Raw genomic sequence first — 18491 nt, forward strand, 5'->3', positions numbered from 1 at the left:
TTAGATAGGAAAACAGTGTTTGGTTAATGTTTACTTTCCCCTCTATCCTTTTATGAGCTTAGAATATTCAGGAAGGCTAGATCTGGGAAAAAGTCTGCGAGACCGTAATGTAAACTATGGATGATAGTTAAAAGTGCAATTATAACAATGCCATCCTGACAAAAAGGAGGAAAAGAAGTGTAACAAATAAGGTATCAGCAGCTGAAAGAGTTCAAATAGAGTTGAGAGGCTACACTGGAGGTCACTGTACACAAGCTTCACTTGGACATTGCTACCTACCACGACTTGCCAAACCCCAACCAAAACCATTCCTGCCAATCCTAAAGAACACTGAGGGCATTAGAGAAAATTCTAGACAGGTTCCATGCACTAGGGTAACTTTCGAAAACCTACAACCTCCAGATGGATCCCTAAACCTGATAAGTCCTGAAATGCAGAGGGACCAGCCTCTCTAGAACATCAACTAGTTCCATCCCCCTACCCTATACTATTGACAGCTTCTTCCAACATGAAAAAGAAAAAAGGGCATAGCCCAAATACCCCTAAAGAGTGGCATAGAAAGATCAAAGGTGATGGTGGTGTTACACAGAGAAGGTTGGGTTTAACAAATAAGTATGAGTGCTGAATCATTATACTGATATTTTTTTTTCCGTACAATTCATTTTATTATATTAATGCAGGAAAACACTGATATTTCTTTTAGCCTCCAGTACCTTAGAGCAGTTACAAACAAAAACCTAAAATTGTGGAATTGTAACCCATATCAAAATGAAATCTGTTCTATAACTTAACATTGCGATGTACTTTGAAATTTATTGCTTTTATGTGCATACATTATTTAAAGGGTAGGAGGAACATACAGAAAAGATATGATTTACAAATGAGTATGACTGCTGAATCATTATATTGATATTTCTGTTGGTCTCCAGTGTCTTGGAGCAGCTACAAGAACAAAATGAAAAATCATGGAACTGTAACCTGTACTAATTTTCTCTAACTATTTGTTAAAATGTACTTGGAAACTTATTGCTTTTTTGTGTTATATAATTCACAATTTAAAAATCTTCCTGAAAAAAAAAGTGCAATTATAATAAAATTCTTTCATCAATTGTAACAAAGGTACTCCACTGATGCAAGATGTTAATTAAGGCAGGATTGCAGGGTTAGGGGAGGCATATATAGGAACTTTGTATTTTCTGCATGATTTTTCTATAAACCTACAATGTCTCTAATAATAACTTTTTAAAAACCTACAAGGCCAATTCTCTACTATAATGGATGATTCATAAAATCAAAAAAAAATTAGACCCAAATTTCTTTCTCTGGATTATCCATGTAATGTGACAACATTCTGTCTCAGACCAATCTTCTCCCTCTTCAGATGATGATATCAACTTATTCTGATCCTATAGTTATTTTCTGCTGTATTTGAGGAATACTGTTCACAAAACATAACATCTAAACATAGCTCTCCAGCCATCTTCTAAGAATGTCCCTAAAGCCTAATCCTTTTTTTAATTATAAAACATAAAATTCACACAAAAAAGAAATGATTGTAAGGCTAATATCGTGACACCTCTACCCAAATGAAGAAACAGAATATTGTTTGCACCCCAGGAACACCTCCACTCTTCTTTTCCAATCCTTACCCTCTCTCATCTGCCTTCTCTCACCTCTTGCAAGAGGTAAATGCTATCTGACTTTTGTCATAACTTCTTTTCCTTTTCTTTATACTTTTGACACTTACGGATGAGTCCCCAAATTTTGTACTTTGGTTTTACCTGTTTTTGAATTTTATATAATTGGACTTATATTGCCTTTTGGGGGGAACTTGTATTGTTTTGCTAAATATTATGTTTGAAAGATTTAGCCCATCAAGAATAGCTATAATGGTTCATTCTCATCAGTAATGTACCACTGTACCCAACTTGTTTTTAGGATTCTTTTTCCTAAGCGCCATTCTGAAATCTATAGGTAGTTTTAAGGAGTTTGGGTATATTTTAGGGACAAAATGTGTTCCTATTAGTCTAGAAATATTGTTAAGAACATTAGTTCTAGAATCAGATGACCTGTGTTCAAATCTTGACTCTACAACTTAGCAGATATCTGGAATAAATGATCAAATCTTTCTATACCTTAGTTTCCCAACAAATAAAATGGAGAAAACAATAGTAGGTCATATGGCTGTTGTAAAGGCAAAACTGAAAAAAAAAAAAAAAAAACACAGTCCATAAAACACTGAGTTCAGTGCTTGGCACATGTTCGTACTGAGTATGAGTAATAATAATAACAATCACAATTATTATTGCACTTGCTCCAATTCCAGTTTAGGTGCTGACTCTTTGTTTGACCTTGGTTTCCTCCCAGGAAGATCTTACTTAATACATTGGAATTGAGGAGATAGAGGTTTACTCACCAAGTATTATTATCCTCTTAAAATGATCTTCCTGATTAATTTCCCCATACTTTCTTTCATCCATAAACGTCTCCAAGGAAACTGTCCTACATGGGCAGGGAACCACCTTCCTCCTGAGTGAGTGAGGAAACAAGAGGGCCTTTCCTCCCAGGCTCTCAGCAACTGCAAACTGAGCTGCATTTGAACATATACTAATCACTGAATTCCTTCACTAAGCAGGTGAGGTGGAGTGGAAATATTTTAATCTCCTTTTGTTCTAGTTTGCTAGTTGTTGGAATGCAATATACCAGAAACGGAATGGCTTTCAAAAAGGGGAATTTAATAAATTGCTAGTTAACAGTTCTAAGGCCAAGAAAATGTCCCAATTAAAACAAGTCTATAGAAATGTCCAATCTAAAGCATCCAGGAATAGATACCTTGATTCAAGAAGTCTGATGAATTTCAGGGTTTCTCCCTCATCTGGAAAGGCACATGGTAAACACAGTCAGGATTTCTCTCTCAGCTGGAAGGGCACGTGGCAAACACGACATCATCCGCTAGCTTCCTCTCCAGCTCCCCAGGAGGCGTTTTCCTTCTTCATCTCCAAAAGTCACTGTCTGGTGGACTCTCTGCTTCATGGAGTTGTGGTGCTCTCTGCTCCCTCTGATTCTCTCTTTTATAGGATTCCAGTAAAGTAATCAAGATCCATCTAGAATGGGTGGAGATATGTCTCCACCTAACTCTGTTTAACAACCACTCTTGATTGAGTCACATCTCCAAGGAGATGATCTAATTAAAGTTTCAAACATACAGTACTGAATAGGGATTAGAAGAAACAGCTGCCTTTGCACAACGGGATTTAAGATTAAAACATGGTTTTTCTAAGGATAGGTCAAGCCTACTTAAAATTAGGCCTAAGAGTCACCCCCAGGAGAACATCTTTTGTTGCTCAGATGTGGCCTCTCTCTCCAGCCAAAGTAACAAGCAAACTCTCCACCCTCCCCGTTTACATGGGACATGACTCCCAGGGGTGTGGACCTTCCTGACAACATGGGACAGAAATCCTTGAATGAGCTGAGACTCAGCATCAAGGAATTGAGAAAACCTTCTCAACCAAAAGGGGGAAGAGCAAAATGAGACAAAATGAAGTGTCAGTGGCTGAGAGATTCCAAACAGAGTTGAGAGGTTATCCTTGAGGTTATTCGCACACATTAAATAGATATCACCTTGCTAGTCAAGATGTAGTGGAGAGGCTGGAGGGAGGTGCCTGAAAATGTAGAGCTGTGTTCCAGTAGCCATGTTTCTTGAAGATGATTGTATAATGATATAGCTTTCACAGTGTGAATGTGTGATTGTGAAAACCTTGTGTCTGATGCTTCTTTTATCTACCTTATCAACAGACGAGTAAAACATATGGAATAAAGATGAATAATAGGGGGAAACAAATGTTAAAATAAATTTAGAGTGAAATGCTAGTGATTGGTAAGGGGGAGGGGTGGGGGGTATGGTAAATATGAATTTTTTTCTGTTTTCTTTTTCTGAATTGATGCAAATGTTCTAAGAAATGATCATGATGATGCATATGCAACTATGTGATGATGTTGTGAATTACTGATTATATATGTAGAACGGAATGATCAAAAGTTAACGAATGCGTTTGTTTGGTGTTTTTTGGTATTTTAAAAAAAAATTTTAAATAAAAAAAATACATATTTTCAAAAAAAAAATCAGGACTTTTCTGGAGTACATACATCCTTTTAAACCAGCACATCCTTCTTTTCTCCTCTAAGATCCAGTACTACAGATTTAAGTCTTGAAATTCCTATTAAAGAAGGTGTTATTTCCACAATGGTAGGAGGCTATAACTAAAAGATGGGTAAATCTCTACAGTTCAATCCAGGAATCAGTTATATTTTTTTACTCATTCAACAAATATTTATGGAGTAAGTTCTCTGTGACAGAGACTGTCTCAGGCAGAGAGGAAACAACAATGACTTGTTAAATTTACTGAAATTTGTGTTATGGCCCAGCCTATGTTCTATCTTGACAAATGTCCATGTGCTTCCCAACAGCCTTATGAAGAAAAACTACTTACTTTCACCCTCAAATTGACATGAGAAAAAGAAGCTTACGAAGTTTAACTTCCTGAATGTCATTCAGCTAATAAGTGGCAAAACCAAGATTTCAATCTAGACTCCTGATATAATCTAAACTCTTAACTTTTTCCTTTACACATAAAAAGGGGAAAAATTATATATTACTATCACTCATTTGACTGTAGGTAAAATCATACAGTTTCAAATCACAGGTCTTCTCAGAATATTTACTTTGTTTCTGAGTCATGAGACTTTATTTCAAATAATGTCAACAGTGGATAATACTATTCTGAGTTGGCAAGAAGGAATATTTGATTAAAAATAATTACATTTTTGCTATGATTTATGATTATGTGACATTAAATTGAGAATGGCATCATTTAGTAGCCAACAAATTTTGTTTTGCTATTGAAGAATGATACGTTATGTTTAAGTCTGGGTTTTCTTTTTAATTTCAACTACTATATAATTTGCACACTATTAGATAATAATTAAAAGAACACAGTTTTTAGATATTTCAATGTTGTGAGCATTGTTTGGAAAATTAATGAAATTGGTCAAATATTACCAATTCCATGTAATTCCAATTTAATAAATCTTACTATTACATATACATCAATTTAGCCATAACTAGAAAGTAAGCTTCACTAAGGGATGTTTTGGCCTTATTGTTGTGCACAGAGTATGCATTCAGAAAACAGCTGAATGAATTAATTAGGAAAGCAAAAGAACTATGATAAAACTAACCTCCCAACCCAATACAAGTATGCCTTTGGATTTAGGTTTAGTGTGAGAATAAGAAAAATAAGACAATATGCAAAAATTATTCTCAAAGTGATGAAAAGTTTGGGTTTTTTATTAGTGATGGTAGCACAATATTGTATATGTAATTAATATTACTCAACTGTATACTTGAAAGTGAATAAAATGCGAAATTTTGAGTTTCATATATGTTACTAAATAAAAAGCTCAAAAACTGATAAAAAGTTTAATCAAAAAACTTAATTTGCTCAAGAGATTGAAAACATATGTCTGGGCAAAAACAAGTACTTGAATGTTCATATCAGCATTACTCAGGATAGCTTCAAAGTGGAAATAAACAATGTCCATCAATAGATGAATAGATAAACAAAACTTGTTATATCCATACAATGGAATATTAACCAGCCATAAAAAGGAATGAATTACTGGTACATAATTAGAACACAAACGAATCTACATGAAAGACAGACAGACATAAAAGGATACATTGTATGATTCTCCTAGTATTTTAAACAATCCTAGTATCTTAGTATCTTAAGCAAATAGGTATGGACAGAAAGTAGACTAGTGGTTGCTAAGGGCTGGGGGGAAGGAGTAATGGGGAGTTACTGTTAATGAGTAGGGGTGTTTCTTATTGGGGTGATGAATATGTTCTGGAATTAGACAGTGGCAGATGGTTGTATGATCCTGTGAATATACTAAAAACCAATGAAATGTACACTTTAAAGAGGTGAATTTTAAGGTGTATGAGTTATAGTTGTTTTAAAAAGTGAGAAAAGAAAACCCAACTAGGCCTTCTCTTCAGAAGTTGTCAATGCACACTATAAAATAATAGACATGTTTACAGATCTGAGGGTATTAGGAAATGTTCCTTGTTTAATTATAAACTTGTGGAATGTTTGGAGATTTCAGTAATCTAACAGCGAACATTAAGAGGATTAACCTGACTTCTCCAGTGTTAATAATACCAGTTTAAATTGCAACATTCACAAAAACTACATAGCCAAATTAAAATAATTGTGGAAATGACTTCCATAAAAAAATACCAATTTGATTAATCACCCATTAAGACTATAGACATTCAAAACACTTTAAATGTTTCTACTCCCTTATTGAGTTATGCCTTAAGATCTAATGTTTGGGAGAGTCACATCTCTAATTACATAATTAAAGGTAGAGAAATGGGTCGGGTTGAACAGAAATATTAGGAGAACAGACATTCTGGACAGGAACACAAAATGAAGTAGGATTTAAGAAGTCTGAATTCTAGAGTCCAATGCGGATAGTTAAATTGCAAGAACTAAAATCACCACATCTTGGAATACATTTAAAAAAAAATTGAAACACAACATACATACATAAAAGTGCATGTATCACAGACTATTATTTTTCTAAATGAGCATTCTTATGGAACATGCAACCAGACCATGAAATTGAACGTTACTAGCACTCCAGAACTGAAAAAAAAGAAGCCAAAGACAATATTAAAATAGCTTAATTCTCCCCAAGAACTGTCAAGGGGGTGGGAGTTTGGGTGGTGAGACCTCAGTGTGGGTTATAATGTGTACTGCAGCTCACACTTAATCCTGTCTGATGGACGGATGGAAAATTTACCACACCAACGACGACAGCACATCACGTTATCCGAACAACTCTTAATAATAGTCCTTTTTTGAATTCAGAGCGCTTTCGTAGTGCTGAAATTCACGCAAGACTCCTGAGACCCCCCAGGATTTTTCTTTCCAACAAAACTTTATAACCAAACTTTTGGAGTAAAGTAACAGGTGAATACATGCTCTTCTCACCAAAGTGCTGACCATCCTTGGACCCTCTTTCAGGCCTCACTGCGCCCCTCCTAGACAAACATCCCATTGCAGGAAGAAGTCCAAGCGCGCCGCACTACAGTCCCGGAACAGCCCCTGCAGTCCCCAGCGACCCGCGCCCCTCCAGGGCGCCAGGCCCGAGCCGAAACGTGTCGCTGTCCCTTTAATTCTGCGAGCTACCACAGTGTGCGGAGAGAAGGGCCGGTCCCTCCCTCCTCCTCCTCCACGGTTTCCTTCCCCCTCCCATCCAAGTTTCAGGTGAATGGGTCACCCAGGGAGGAGGCCAGCCGCACCACACGTCCTCTCTCGCACCCACCTCCTCCCTCGCGCCCACCACCCTCCCCTTCCTCGGGCCGAGGCCTGGGAAAACAGTACAGAGCGCGCACGAGCCCTCCTGGGAGCAGCAGGTGGGACTTGCCGGTGCGGGGCCGCTGCGCTCTGGCACTCGAGGCGTGGCTTTGGCGCGCATGCCCCGGGGCAGGGCGGCCTGCGGGGAGGGGGGCGGTGGGAGGGGAGAAGAGGACGAGCTGAACCCCAACCTGGTCTCCGGCTGAGTGCCGGCTACCCACAGAGCGCCAGGTGCACCCGCCAGGTGAGCGTGCTCCTTGTCTCCGCGGCCGCTCGTGCGTCCGGCCTGTTCGCGGTGAGTGGGTGAGAGTCAGGCGCGGTGCCAGGAGCGCGCGGGAGCCCCAAGTTCCCTGGAGGGGGGCGGTGAAGGTGGCGCTTCTCTCGCGGGGGCGGGGGGAGTACTTGAGGGAGGACGCGACCCGGCGCTCTCGATGGCGGATTAGCCCCTGGGTTGGGGCTCGTGGGGACCCGAGAGGTGCGCGTCCGCGGAGAAAGCGGCGCGGGGCTAACTTGTGACCCTGGCTCCGGGGGAAGGGGGTACTTGGAGTCTCCGATCAGCTTTCCTCACCGAAGCGCGTAAAGCTATCCAGGTGGCGCCGGGTGTTTTGGCTTTTATGGGGGCCGAAGGTTTGAGAACAATGAGAAGTCTGCGCCTGGCCTTCGGGGCTGCAGTTCCTGGGGTGCTCAGGACGAGGGGAGCCCGGCGTCTCGGGGATCCTAAGCCCGAGGGCTGGAGCGCGGCGGACTGCTCGCTGGCCAGGACCGGGGGACCTCCCTCACCATTTCCGTCCCCCACCCATTTGGGTATCCCGGGGAGAGAGGGTGGCTGGAATTAGCCTGTGAAATATTCCTGGAGTCACATAGTGGGCCACTCTGCCTACGCTACGTCCACTTGTGCGAGCCGTGTGAGCCCGCGTCTACTTAAGCTGGGGGTGGGCATTTAATTTCTAGTGAAGTTGTACTTCGAGGGAAGCAGCTTACACTTCGGATTCTCACCCGTGACAAAAAGGCCATGGCCAGGTGGGCGGGCCTGCCTCCGGGCGGTCCCTGCCGGGCGGGCGCGGGCGCACCCTGCCCGGGAGCTGCAGCCAGGGCGCGCGCCGTGGCCGGGACCTGCTCCGCGCCGGGTCGTCTCTTTGGAGACCTCCCGGGCCGGCCCGCCCCGCCCGCAGCCCGCGGACATGTTGCCGGTATCGGAGGAAGTGTGCGGGGAGAAGTGGGTCGAGGGGCCAAGATGGCTTCTACTTTAGGGCTGGTAGGCGCCTGGGGGTGGAGGAGCATGCCGGAGACCCTTGTGTCCCAGATTAGGCAGCTGGGCCCGAGAAGAAGCCACCGCATGCTTAGACCGGCCGCGGGGCTCTCTGGGCACACTGCCCACCTGGGAGTGACGCGGGCTGGGGCATGAGGAGGCTGCTTTCTAGGTTGGTGTGTGTCCCTGACTCACAGCAGGTGTATTATTGGAATCCCTGGGAAAGGGAAACGCTTCACGTTAAGGCACTTTTGGTGGTTCTTAGCATGTTTGAAAACTTTCTAGAAGGAGGTAGGTTTCTCAAACTACGCGTTCCCAAGTGTTGTAGTAATATTTCTTTTGCATTAGTTATATGAATCCTTATTTTTATTTCCTGGTGTTTTAAAATAGACGTGTTAAATAGCGGAGAAACAGTAATAGTTATTTCTCCAGAATAATTTTTTTTTTTTTGCATCAACTGAGTTATTAGGTACTTCTTTTGTGATTCGCCCTTTGTTAGGTGATGGAGAGAAGAAATTAAGTAGGCAAGACACTTTACCTTCAGGCGGCTTCCAGTCTATTAAATCAGGCAATTACCGCCAGTCTTTTATCGTGTGCAGGGCACTGTGCTAAAAGCTTTATACTGTACCTCCTTTAGCCATCCCAACAACTCTAAAGGGCGCATCTTATTAGCACCCATTCTAAAGGTGGGGAAATCATGTTACAGTGGACTCCTTGAACACTACTTCAGCTAATCAGGTAGAGGTATCTGGGAGAAGTACCAGTCCTCGGGATGCCAGCACAGAATCTTACCTGGGGAGTTGAGTCAAAACAGGTATCTGAGTGCTTGCTAAGCTGACATTTCAGGTGGGGCAGGGATAGTGACAGTAAAGGGGAAATAATTTTAGGAAGGGGCAAATTTGTTCTGAAATAAAACAGGTTTGGTGTGATAGAATGAGTGGCTGGGAGGGCACGTCTGAGAAAGTACCTGTTATATGACACTCTGGGCTTTCTAGATAGGAAACTGGCAAAATCCAAAGCCCTTTGGATCGACACTTTTATTTTAGGCAGTGATTCTCGAAGTATTTGGTATACTTAAAAATCCTCTGGAGAGCTTATTAAAGTGCAGTTTTCTGATACAGACAGTCCATACCTAATTTCAAAATGTTAGACTATTAATGATGTGCATTTAATCTAAATAGAATCATTTAATGGTATCAGGCATACATTTAAAAAGTTCTCAACAGCAAATTGACTGTTGCATGCAATCAAAAAACAGACTGCCCTTAAATATGATAAGGTTTATTTTTCACTTATTGACTGTTTGCTTTAAAGAATAATTTCGGAGCACAGAATTTTCAGACTTTTCTTTTTCATCTTAGTTTAGTTTTCTATTAAGACAGCTTTTATGTACTTAAAAATCATCTGGAGAGCTTATTAAAGTGTGGTTTTCTGATACAGCTAGTCTGTATCTACCTAATTTTAAAACGTGAGGCTATTAATGATGTTCATATAATTTTGTTTTTCATTTTATTTAAAATGTTTAAAAATTACAAACACTATACCCACTAACCAACACTCCTCTTGATTTTTATGTGTTAGCTTTTAGCTTTGTGATGCTGGTTTTCAGTTAACATATTCAGTAAGGGCGTGGCATTTCCCTTCTGCCCCAGCTGGGTCTGGTTTCCACTCTCTTGCAGCAGCTTTTCTGAAAATGACCTGTGTGCACCTTAGGGCAATCCAGTGGTCTTATCACTCCTCATTTTGTTTTTTCCTTCGCCCAGCACCTATCCATTTACCAGATACTGTTTATGTTGTTGTGCTATTTTGGCCCTCTTTTTTTGGCTGCAGACCTTAATGCACATCTGCCTTAAAAGAGACTTGAAGTCTGTAATCCAGTCTCCGAAAAATATCAAATAACATAAGCTTTGCAAAAAATGGAATGAGCTCAAATTGTTATTTGTTATTTTTTTTGCTGGCTATGGGGGGGACTTCCTAACTTTGAGCTGAAATGTGAACCTGTGTTTTCTTTCATTTTTTTAAATCAAAACCATTTCTAGGACTACAAAGACAGCTCTTCAAATATTTGAAGGCCACCATGTGAATCTTTTAATGTTGAATTCTCCAGGTCAAACATTTCCTGTTTTTCCAATCATTTGATTTATAGCACGGTTTTTCTAGATTCTTAACAATCTTAGTCATACTTTCAGGAGAGGTACCTAGTTGGAATAGGATGCACAAAATTCAACTTTATGCAGAAGTTTGTTTCTTTTTAATAATTGCATTATTTTTTCACCTGCGCACTATGTCTGTGAATACTGCCTCACTTTTGATAGCTTGTTACCTTTTGTTGAAATTCTCACCAGTGAAAAGCACTCATTTAAAAAAAAAGTATATTTTGAGATATCTTCATGCACTGTATAATCCATATAAAGTAGATAATCAGTGACTCATAATATCATCACATAGTTGTATATTCATCATATGATCATTTTAGAACATTTGCATCGCTCCAGAAAAAAATAAAAAGGAAAACCCCATACATCCCACACTCCTCACCTCTCCCTCTCATTGACCACTAGTATTGCAATCTATGCAATTTTTTAAAACCCCTTTTACCCCCCTCCCATTGTTTATTTATCTTTACTTTTTTACTCCTCTGTCTATACCCTGGATGAATGGAGTGTCAACCACAAAATTTTTACAATCACATGGTCACACTGTAAAAACTGTATGATTATACAATCGTTTTCAAGAATCAAGGCTACTTGAATATAGTTCAACAGTTTCGAGTGTCTCCTTCTAGCTATTGTAATACACTAAAACTAAAAAGGGATATCTGTATAGCACATAAGAATAATCTGCAGAGGAACCTCTCGACTCTACTTGAAATCTCGCAGCCACTGAACTTTATTTTGTTTCATTTCTCTCTTCCCCCTTTTGGTCAAGACGTCTTTTTCAATTCCGTGACACTGAGTCCCAGTTCATCCCTGGGAGTCCTGTCTTACATTACCAGGGAGATTTGTACCCCTGGGAGTCATGTCTCATGTAGGCAGGTGGGCAGTAAGTTTGCCTGCTGAGTTGACTTAGAGAAAGGGGCCACATCTGAGCAACAGAAGAGCTTCTTTGGGAGTGATTCTTAGGCATAATCATCAGTAGACTTAGCTTATCCTTTTCAAGAATAAGGTTTATAGGGGTAACCCCCAAGATTGAGGGCTCAGTCTCTTAAATTAGTTGTCCCCAATTTTTGTGAGAATATCAGGAATTTCCCAGATGGGGAAGTTTCATATTTCCTCCTTTCTCCCCAGCTCCTGGAGGGGACTTTGTAAATACTTTTTTGCCCACACTGCTCTGGGATGTATCAGGGCATCACATTAACCTGTACAAACCAATGAGATCTCACTCCCTATTCAAGATTCCATGTAATTATGTTGTTTGAACTGACCATATAAGTTATATTAGGTAATGCTCTACTCAAAATATAAATTTTGAGTAGAGCATTAATAAACCTCAGGAGAGGTACCTAGTTGGAATAGGATGTACAAAATTCAACTTTATGCAGACTATACAGTGCATGAAGATATCTCAAAATATTCTTTTTTTTTTTTTAAATGAGTGCTTTTTATTGGTGAGAATTTCAACAAAAGCTAACAAGGTATCAAAAGTGAGGCAGTGGTCACAGACATAGTGCTCAGGTGAAAAAATAATGCTTTGAGTAGAGTATTAAATAAACGTCTCTTCCTTTGGTCTTAAACAGAAGTTAAAGTTTTAAAATATAGGCCATATCATCCTTTACCTTGTATTCTAATTTACGTTAGTCCTGTCCCCATCAGCTTCATTCATGTCCCTACTTGAAGTCTGATCACTTTTTCAACTTTTTAAACAGTTCCTGTATGCGTAATGCTGACTTTCAAAGCTTCAGAGCTTTAACTCTGAGTCTCAGGTGTCATACAAATACCTGAAGTTCCAGGGAATGACCAGGTTATACAATGAGAGCTTAGTATTTCAGAATTTAGAAAATAACAGTCACAAATCTGGAATAGTTGTGACTTACAATCTAGGAACCTTTACAATAGGATTGAACCTGATAACCTATCCTCTTGATTTCAGTTCTCTCCAAGTTTGTGTATTATAATTAGTCCATATGAGTGAGGCATGCTAAAATTTTTCTTTTTGTTTCTAACATTTCATTCAACATACAGTCAGTCCTTAAGGTTCATTCACCTGGTTGCATGCCTCACAACTTCATTCCTTCTTGCAGCTGCTCAGTAGTCGGTTGTATGCATACACCACAGTTCCCCCTTCCATTCCTGAGTTGACTTACTCTTAGGCCACCTCGCTCTGTTGTAGATTGTGAACACCGCCGCCATAAACACCAGTGTGCAAATGTTCATTCATGCCCCCTCTTTCAGTTCATCCAAGTATACACCTAACTTGGGGTTGCAGGATCATATGGCAGCCCCACCCCTAGCCGCCTGTGCAACCACCAGACTGCCCTCCTGAGGGGCTGTGCCACTCTGCTTCCCTAACAACAGTGAATAGGTGCATCAGTCTTTCCTCATTTTCTCCAGCACTTCTATCTCTCTGTTCTTTCTTTTTTTTTTTTTGCATGGGCAGGCACTGGGAATTAAACCTGGGTCTCCAGCATGGCAGACAGGAATTCTGCCACTGAACCACCATCACACCGTCCTCTCTGTTCATTTTTAAACAATTTTATTCACATATTGTACAGTCCAACCTATGTAAAAAGTCAGTGGTTCCCTGTATAATCACATAGTCATGCCTTCACCACCAAAATGTATATGAGGACATTTCCTTTTCTTCCAAAAATAATTCCATATCCCTCCCCCATATCCTCCGTTTATTGACATTTAGTTTTGCCATGTTGCTTTTGTTACGTTCAGTGGGACGTTGCAGTGTTACTGATAACTCTGGATCCTAGTTTGCATTGATTGTATTTTTTCCTGTATACCATCATCTTTTCAACACTTTGCAATGTTGACATTCATTGGTTCGCCCTCGTGCAAAAACATTCTTATATTTGTACATTTAATCATCATCATTGTGCACTCTAGGCATTGCTAAGTTAAATCATTTCAAAAGGCACTTCTAAAAGTAAGCAGCTATTGTCAGATCTTCCTTATTGTGTACTTATGCTATCGATTTTTTTAACTTTTTTTTATTGTATAGTGTAACGTATATACAAAGCAAAGAAATAAAAAAGCAATAGTTTTCAAAGCACTCTTAACAAGTGGTTATAGGACATATCCCAGAATTTGTTATGGGCTACCATACCATCCTCTCATATAATTGCCCTTTTGTTTCTGGCTTATTTAACCTCACCAAATATACCACAGGTTCATTCACAATGCTGCATGCCGCACAACGTCATTCCTTTTTGTAGCAGCACAGTATTCGATCATATGTATACACGATCATTCACCAATCTACTTAGTCAGTGCATCCTTCAGCCACCTCCTTTCAGTAGGTATCCTGTATAACGTCCAAAGTCCACAGACCATCAACAGTCTCAATTTTAGATAATTTCATTGTTCCCAATAGAAAGATAACCAATAAACACACCCTCACCAAATAGGTAATATAAAAGTCCTATTCTAGTTTGCAAGCTTCCAGAATGTGATATATCAGAAACAGAACGGCTTTTAAAGGGGGGAATTTATTAAGTTGCAAGTTTATGTGTTCTAAAGCCATGAAAATGTCCAAATTAAGGCAAGTCTATAGAAATGTCCAATCAAAGGCATCCAGGGAAAGATACCTTGGTTTAAGGAGGCTGATGACTTTCAGAATTTCTCTATCAACTAGAAGGGCACATGGTGAACATGGCGATGTCTGCTGGTCTTCTCTCCTGGCTTCTTGCTTCGTGAAGCTCCTTGGGGGAGTTTTCCTTCTGCATCTCCAATGGTCTCTGGTTGTGTGGGCTCTGTTGAAGCTCTAAAAGGGACTCTGTACAAGATGTTAAATCTTTTAAAGGATTCCAGTCAAGGCCCACCCGAAATCTCCCTCTAATCAAAAGTTAATACCCACAATCGGGTGGGTCACATCTCCATGGGAACAATCAAAAAGATCCCAGCCAGCAGTATTGAATGGGAATTAAAGGACATGACTTTTCTAGGGTCCACCAGATTCAAACTGGCACAGTCTCCTGAACTCTCATCTCTCCCCCCATTATTTACCCCAGGTGTTGCTGTGGTACTGCTGGTATTTTCCTGCCAGACATAGCCCATTGCATGCAGTAGCGATTTTTCCCCTGTACCCTGAACAGTGGGATACACGTCTATACAACCCTTTCAGTCATGTTCATCTTCATTATGGTAATATTACTTATAGACCCACTAGAGAACCACCTTCACTCCTATCTATTCCCTTACATTGAAGTTCAACCTCATTAGCTAATGGTTCACCCATCTCTAGTTTCTGTTATCTTTAAGTCGTCTGTATTCTGTATATTATAAGCCTAGAATTTTACGTTGACCATGGTCATAAAAGTGAAGTCACACAATGTCAGTCCTTTTGTGTCTGACTTATTTCACTCGGCATTATGTCCTCAAGGCTTATGCATCTTGTCATGTGATTCAGGACGTCATTTCGTTTTACTGCTGCATAGTATTCTATCGTATGTATATACCACATTTTGTTAAGGTCTGTTGATGGGCACTTGGATTGCTTCCATCTTTTGGCAGTTGTGAATATGCTGCTGTGAACATTGATATGCAAATGTCTGTTTGTGTCACTGCTTTCAGCTCTTCTGGATATATACTGTGTAGTTTATTGCCAGGTCATAGGGCTATCTATTTTTCAAAATTGAGTTTACACTCTTTAGGTGATTTATTCATGCCACCAGTATTTGAAAATGGATACAATGTACCTAAGTGCCTAAGCTGTGCAATTTCTTACCTTCAGTATATCCACCTGTCTGTGAATGCATTTGCTCAACTTCATTAATGCATTATTTTACTTAATTCTCCTAGCCACAAGATCAGAATTATTCCCCTTGTAACAGAGGAGAGCACTGCAGGTGAGTGAAGATGAGAAACTTGCCCAAGTTGCAAACTAGGAAATGGGGTTCTTAAAACTCCTGGATTTGTTCTAAGCCATCTTTCTGGCCCTAAAGAGATCTTGGTCAGTGTTGAGGCCTCTCTCAGCCAGTGGGCTGATTTTCCTTCCCCGTGTTTGGTCAGCTGCAAGTCTTGAGTCATCCACCTTCTTCTTGTTTGGAATCTGCCTAACCACACCGTTTGTATTTAAGACTTACTCAAGATTCACAGTATTCGCTCTGCATTCCCTTCAGCTAACGGTCTGGTAATTGTAAAAATAAATAAATAAATAAATAAATAAATAAATAAATAAATAAATAAATAAATAAATAGATAAATAAATAAAGGGATGGTTTGGTGTGGCTTGGCTTGTTTGAATGAATTTCTTATAATTATTTGCCTCACAGTTTAAAATCTCTGCTATCATGAGATATAGCAACTAAACTCTGATCCAGGAAATGGCAATTTGAAAAGGGATTTTGTTATACGGATTTTTTATTTTATTTTAAGCTTTCTATTTTGAAATTCATTCAAACTTATAGAACAGTTACAAAAGTATTGCAAACCTCATACAGAGAATTCCAACATACCCCTATGTTCTGATACCAAGATCCAATAATTTTAACATTCTGCCACATTCTATCAATCATTCTGCCACATTCTATCAAGACAGATGTCTGTCAGTCTTTCTACTCATGTAGTAATCCATTTTCAGATCACTTGAGTATAGGTTGTATACATCATCTCCCTGAACATATAATGTCGCCATGTACATTTCTTAAGAATAAGGATATTCACTTATGTATGTATCTTAAGTACAGGTATCAAGTTCAAGAAATTTAACATCTATATGAAGCTTACAGTCTGTATTCCAGTTTTCCGTACGTCCCAGTAATGTCCCTTTGAGCCTTCTCTCCTCCCTTGTTAGATCCTGTCCAGGATCATGTATTGCCTTTGTCATTGTCTCTTTAGTTAATCCCTCTTTCCCATCACAGCCACTCCTAGGCATGCCATCAAGTGGGATTAATCACTTTCACAATATTGCAGTGCCCTCACCACCATCCATCACTAAAATTCTCCCATCTCCACGAAGAGACCCCTACACCCCATCATGCATTAACGCCCCATACCCCCTGCCCTCTGACCTCTGGTAACCTGTACTCAAATTTCTGTCTCTGTGCGCTTGCATCTTCTCTTTCTATATACCCTGAGGCTTAAATTTAACATCCTAAGTCTGTAACAATCTTGTTTGCTTTGATACCAACTTAATTTCAGTAGTATAAGGAAATGATTTCTATACCCATCCATCCCCTCACCTTTATGTTGGTTTTATCAGATTGTATGTTCATACATTGTGAGTCCAAAATCACTGATTTATCATTATATTTTATGCATTTGCCTTTTAGAACCTGTAGGGAGTAAGATGTGGAGTTACAAACCAAAGATACAATCGTATTAGCATTTATATTTTCCTCTCTCATTACCCTTAACATAGATTTTTGTTTAGTGCAATTTTTTTCACATACCACACAGTCGTCCAAAGTATATAATCAGTGGCTCACATTATCTTCACATAGTTGTGCATTCATCACCACAGTCAGTTTTTGAACATTTTCATTACTCCAAAAATAAAAGAATGAAAATAAAAATAAAAATAGAAGAGAACACCCAGAACCACCCATATCCCTCATCCTCCCCTATTATTTATTTATTTTTGTCTTTATTTTTTTACTCATCTGTTCATACGTTAGATAAAGGGAGTGTCAGTCACAAGGTTTTCACACTCACTTGGTCACATCATAAAAGTTATGTAATTATACAGTCATCTTTAAGAATCAAAGCTACTAATTACAGTTCAACAATTTCAGTTTAGTTCCTTCTAGATATTTGAATACACTGAAAACTAAAAAGGGATGTCTATGTAGTGAATAAGAATAACCTCCAGAATGACTCATCTGAAATCCCTCAGCCATTGAAACTTTATTTTGTTTCATTTCTCTTCCCTCTTTTGGTCAGGACGTTTCCCTCAATCCACAGTGCCAGGGCCAGGCTCATCCACCAGAGTCATTTCCATGTTGCCAGGGAGACTTACACCCCTGGGAGTCATGTCCCACGTGATGGTGGTGGTAAGGGGGGGTGGGTAGGGAGGGCAGCAAGTTTACCTGCAGAGTTGGTTTAGAGAGAGAGGCCACATATGAGCAATGAAAGAGATTCTTTGGGGTTAACTCTTAGACATTATTATAAGCAGGCTTAGCTTCTGCTTTGCAGGAGTAAGTTCTATAAAGGCAAGCTCTAAGATCGAGGGATTGGCCTATTAAATTGTTAGTCCCCAATGCCTGTGAGAATATCAGGAATTCTTCAGGTGGGGAAGTTTAATATTTCCACATTTTTTTCCCAATACCTCAAGGGAACTTTGCAAATACTTTTTTATTTTCTTTCCAGATTACCCTGAGATGTATCGGCATCACACTAGCCTGTACAAACCAACAAGCTCTCTCTCACTATTCAAGTAAACTAGTTTTAATTATTTTAAAAATATTTAGTAGTAAACCCCAACCGAAACTACTCCTGCCAACCCTAAAGGACACCTAGGGCTCTGTACAAGATTCTACAAAAGTTCTGTGCACCAGGGCCACCCTCCAGAAACCTGCAAACTCCAGATGGGTCTTAACCATACATCTTTATTATTTCTTCGTGCGGCTTCGATCTTTTGTCTAATGTCCTTTCCTTTTAACCTCTTTAGGACTCTCTTTAGCATCTCTTGTAGGATGGGTCTAGTGATGA

General features: G+C 39.7%; 1 protein-coding gene and 1 long non-coding RNA gene across 5 annotated transcripts in view; one reads left to right on the forward strand and one right to left on the reverse strand.

Moving 5' to 3' along the window:
* The window catches only part of LOC143647412 (uncharacterized), a 93890-nt gene extending 86395 nt beyond the window's left edge, over positions 1–7495 (reverse strand). Inside the window, exon 1 of the long non-coding RNA XR_013158041.1 lies at positions 2833–7495. This is a non-coding gene — a long non-coding RNA (uncharacterized LOC143647412). The remainder of the gene's footprint in view (positions 1–2832) is intronic.
* The window catches only part of OCLN (occludin), a 65736-nt gene continuing 54538 nt past the window's right edge, over positions 7294–18491 (forward strand). Inside the window, exon 1 of one of the 4 annotated variants that reach the window (XM_077117432.1) lies at positions 7294–7483. The gene's annotated coding sequence lies outside the window, so the exon portion shown is untranslated. Of the gene's footprint in view, positions 7484–7568; positions 7728–18491 lie in introns of those variants that run through there. The other 3 variants (XM_077117431.1, XM_077117433.1, XM_077117430.1) reach the window with 3 other exon arrangements.

The sequence above is a fragment of the Tamandua tetradactyla genome, chromosome 9 (assembly GCF_023851605.1).
Source record: "Tamandua tetradactyla isolate mTamTet1 chromosome 9, mTamTet1.pri, whole genome shotgun sequence".
Taxonomy (NCBI): Eukaryota; Metazoa; Chordata; class Mammalia; order Pilosa; family Myrmecophagidae; genus Tamandua; species Tamandua tetradactyla.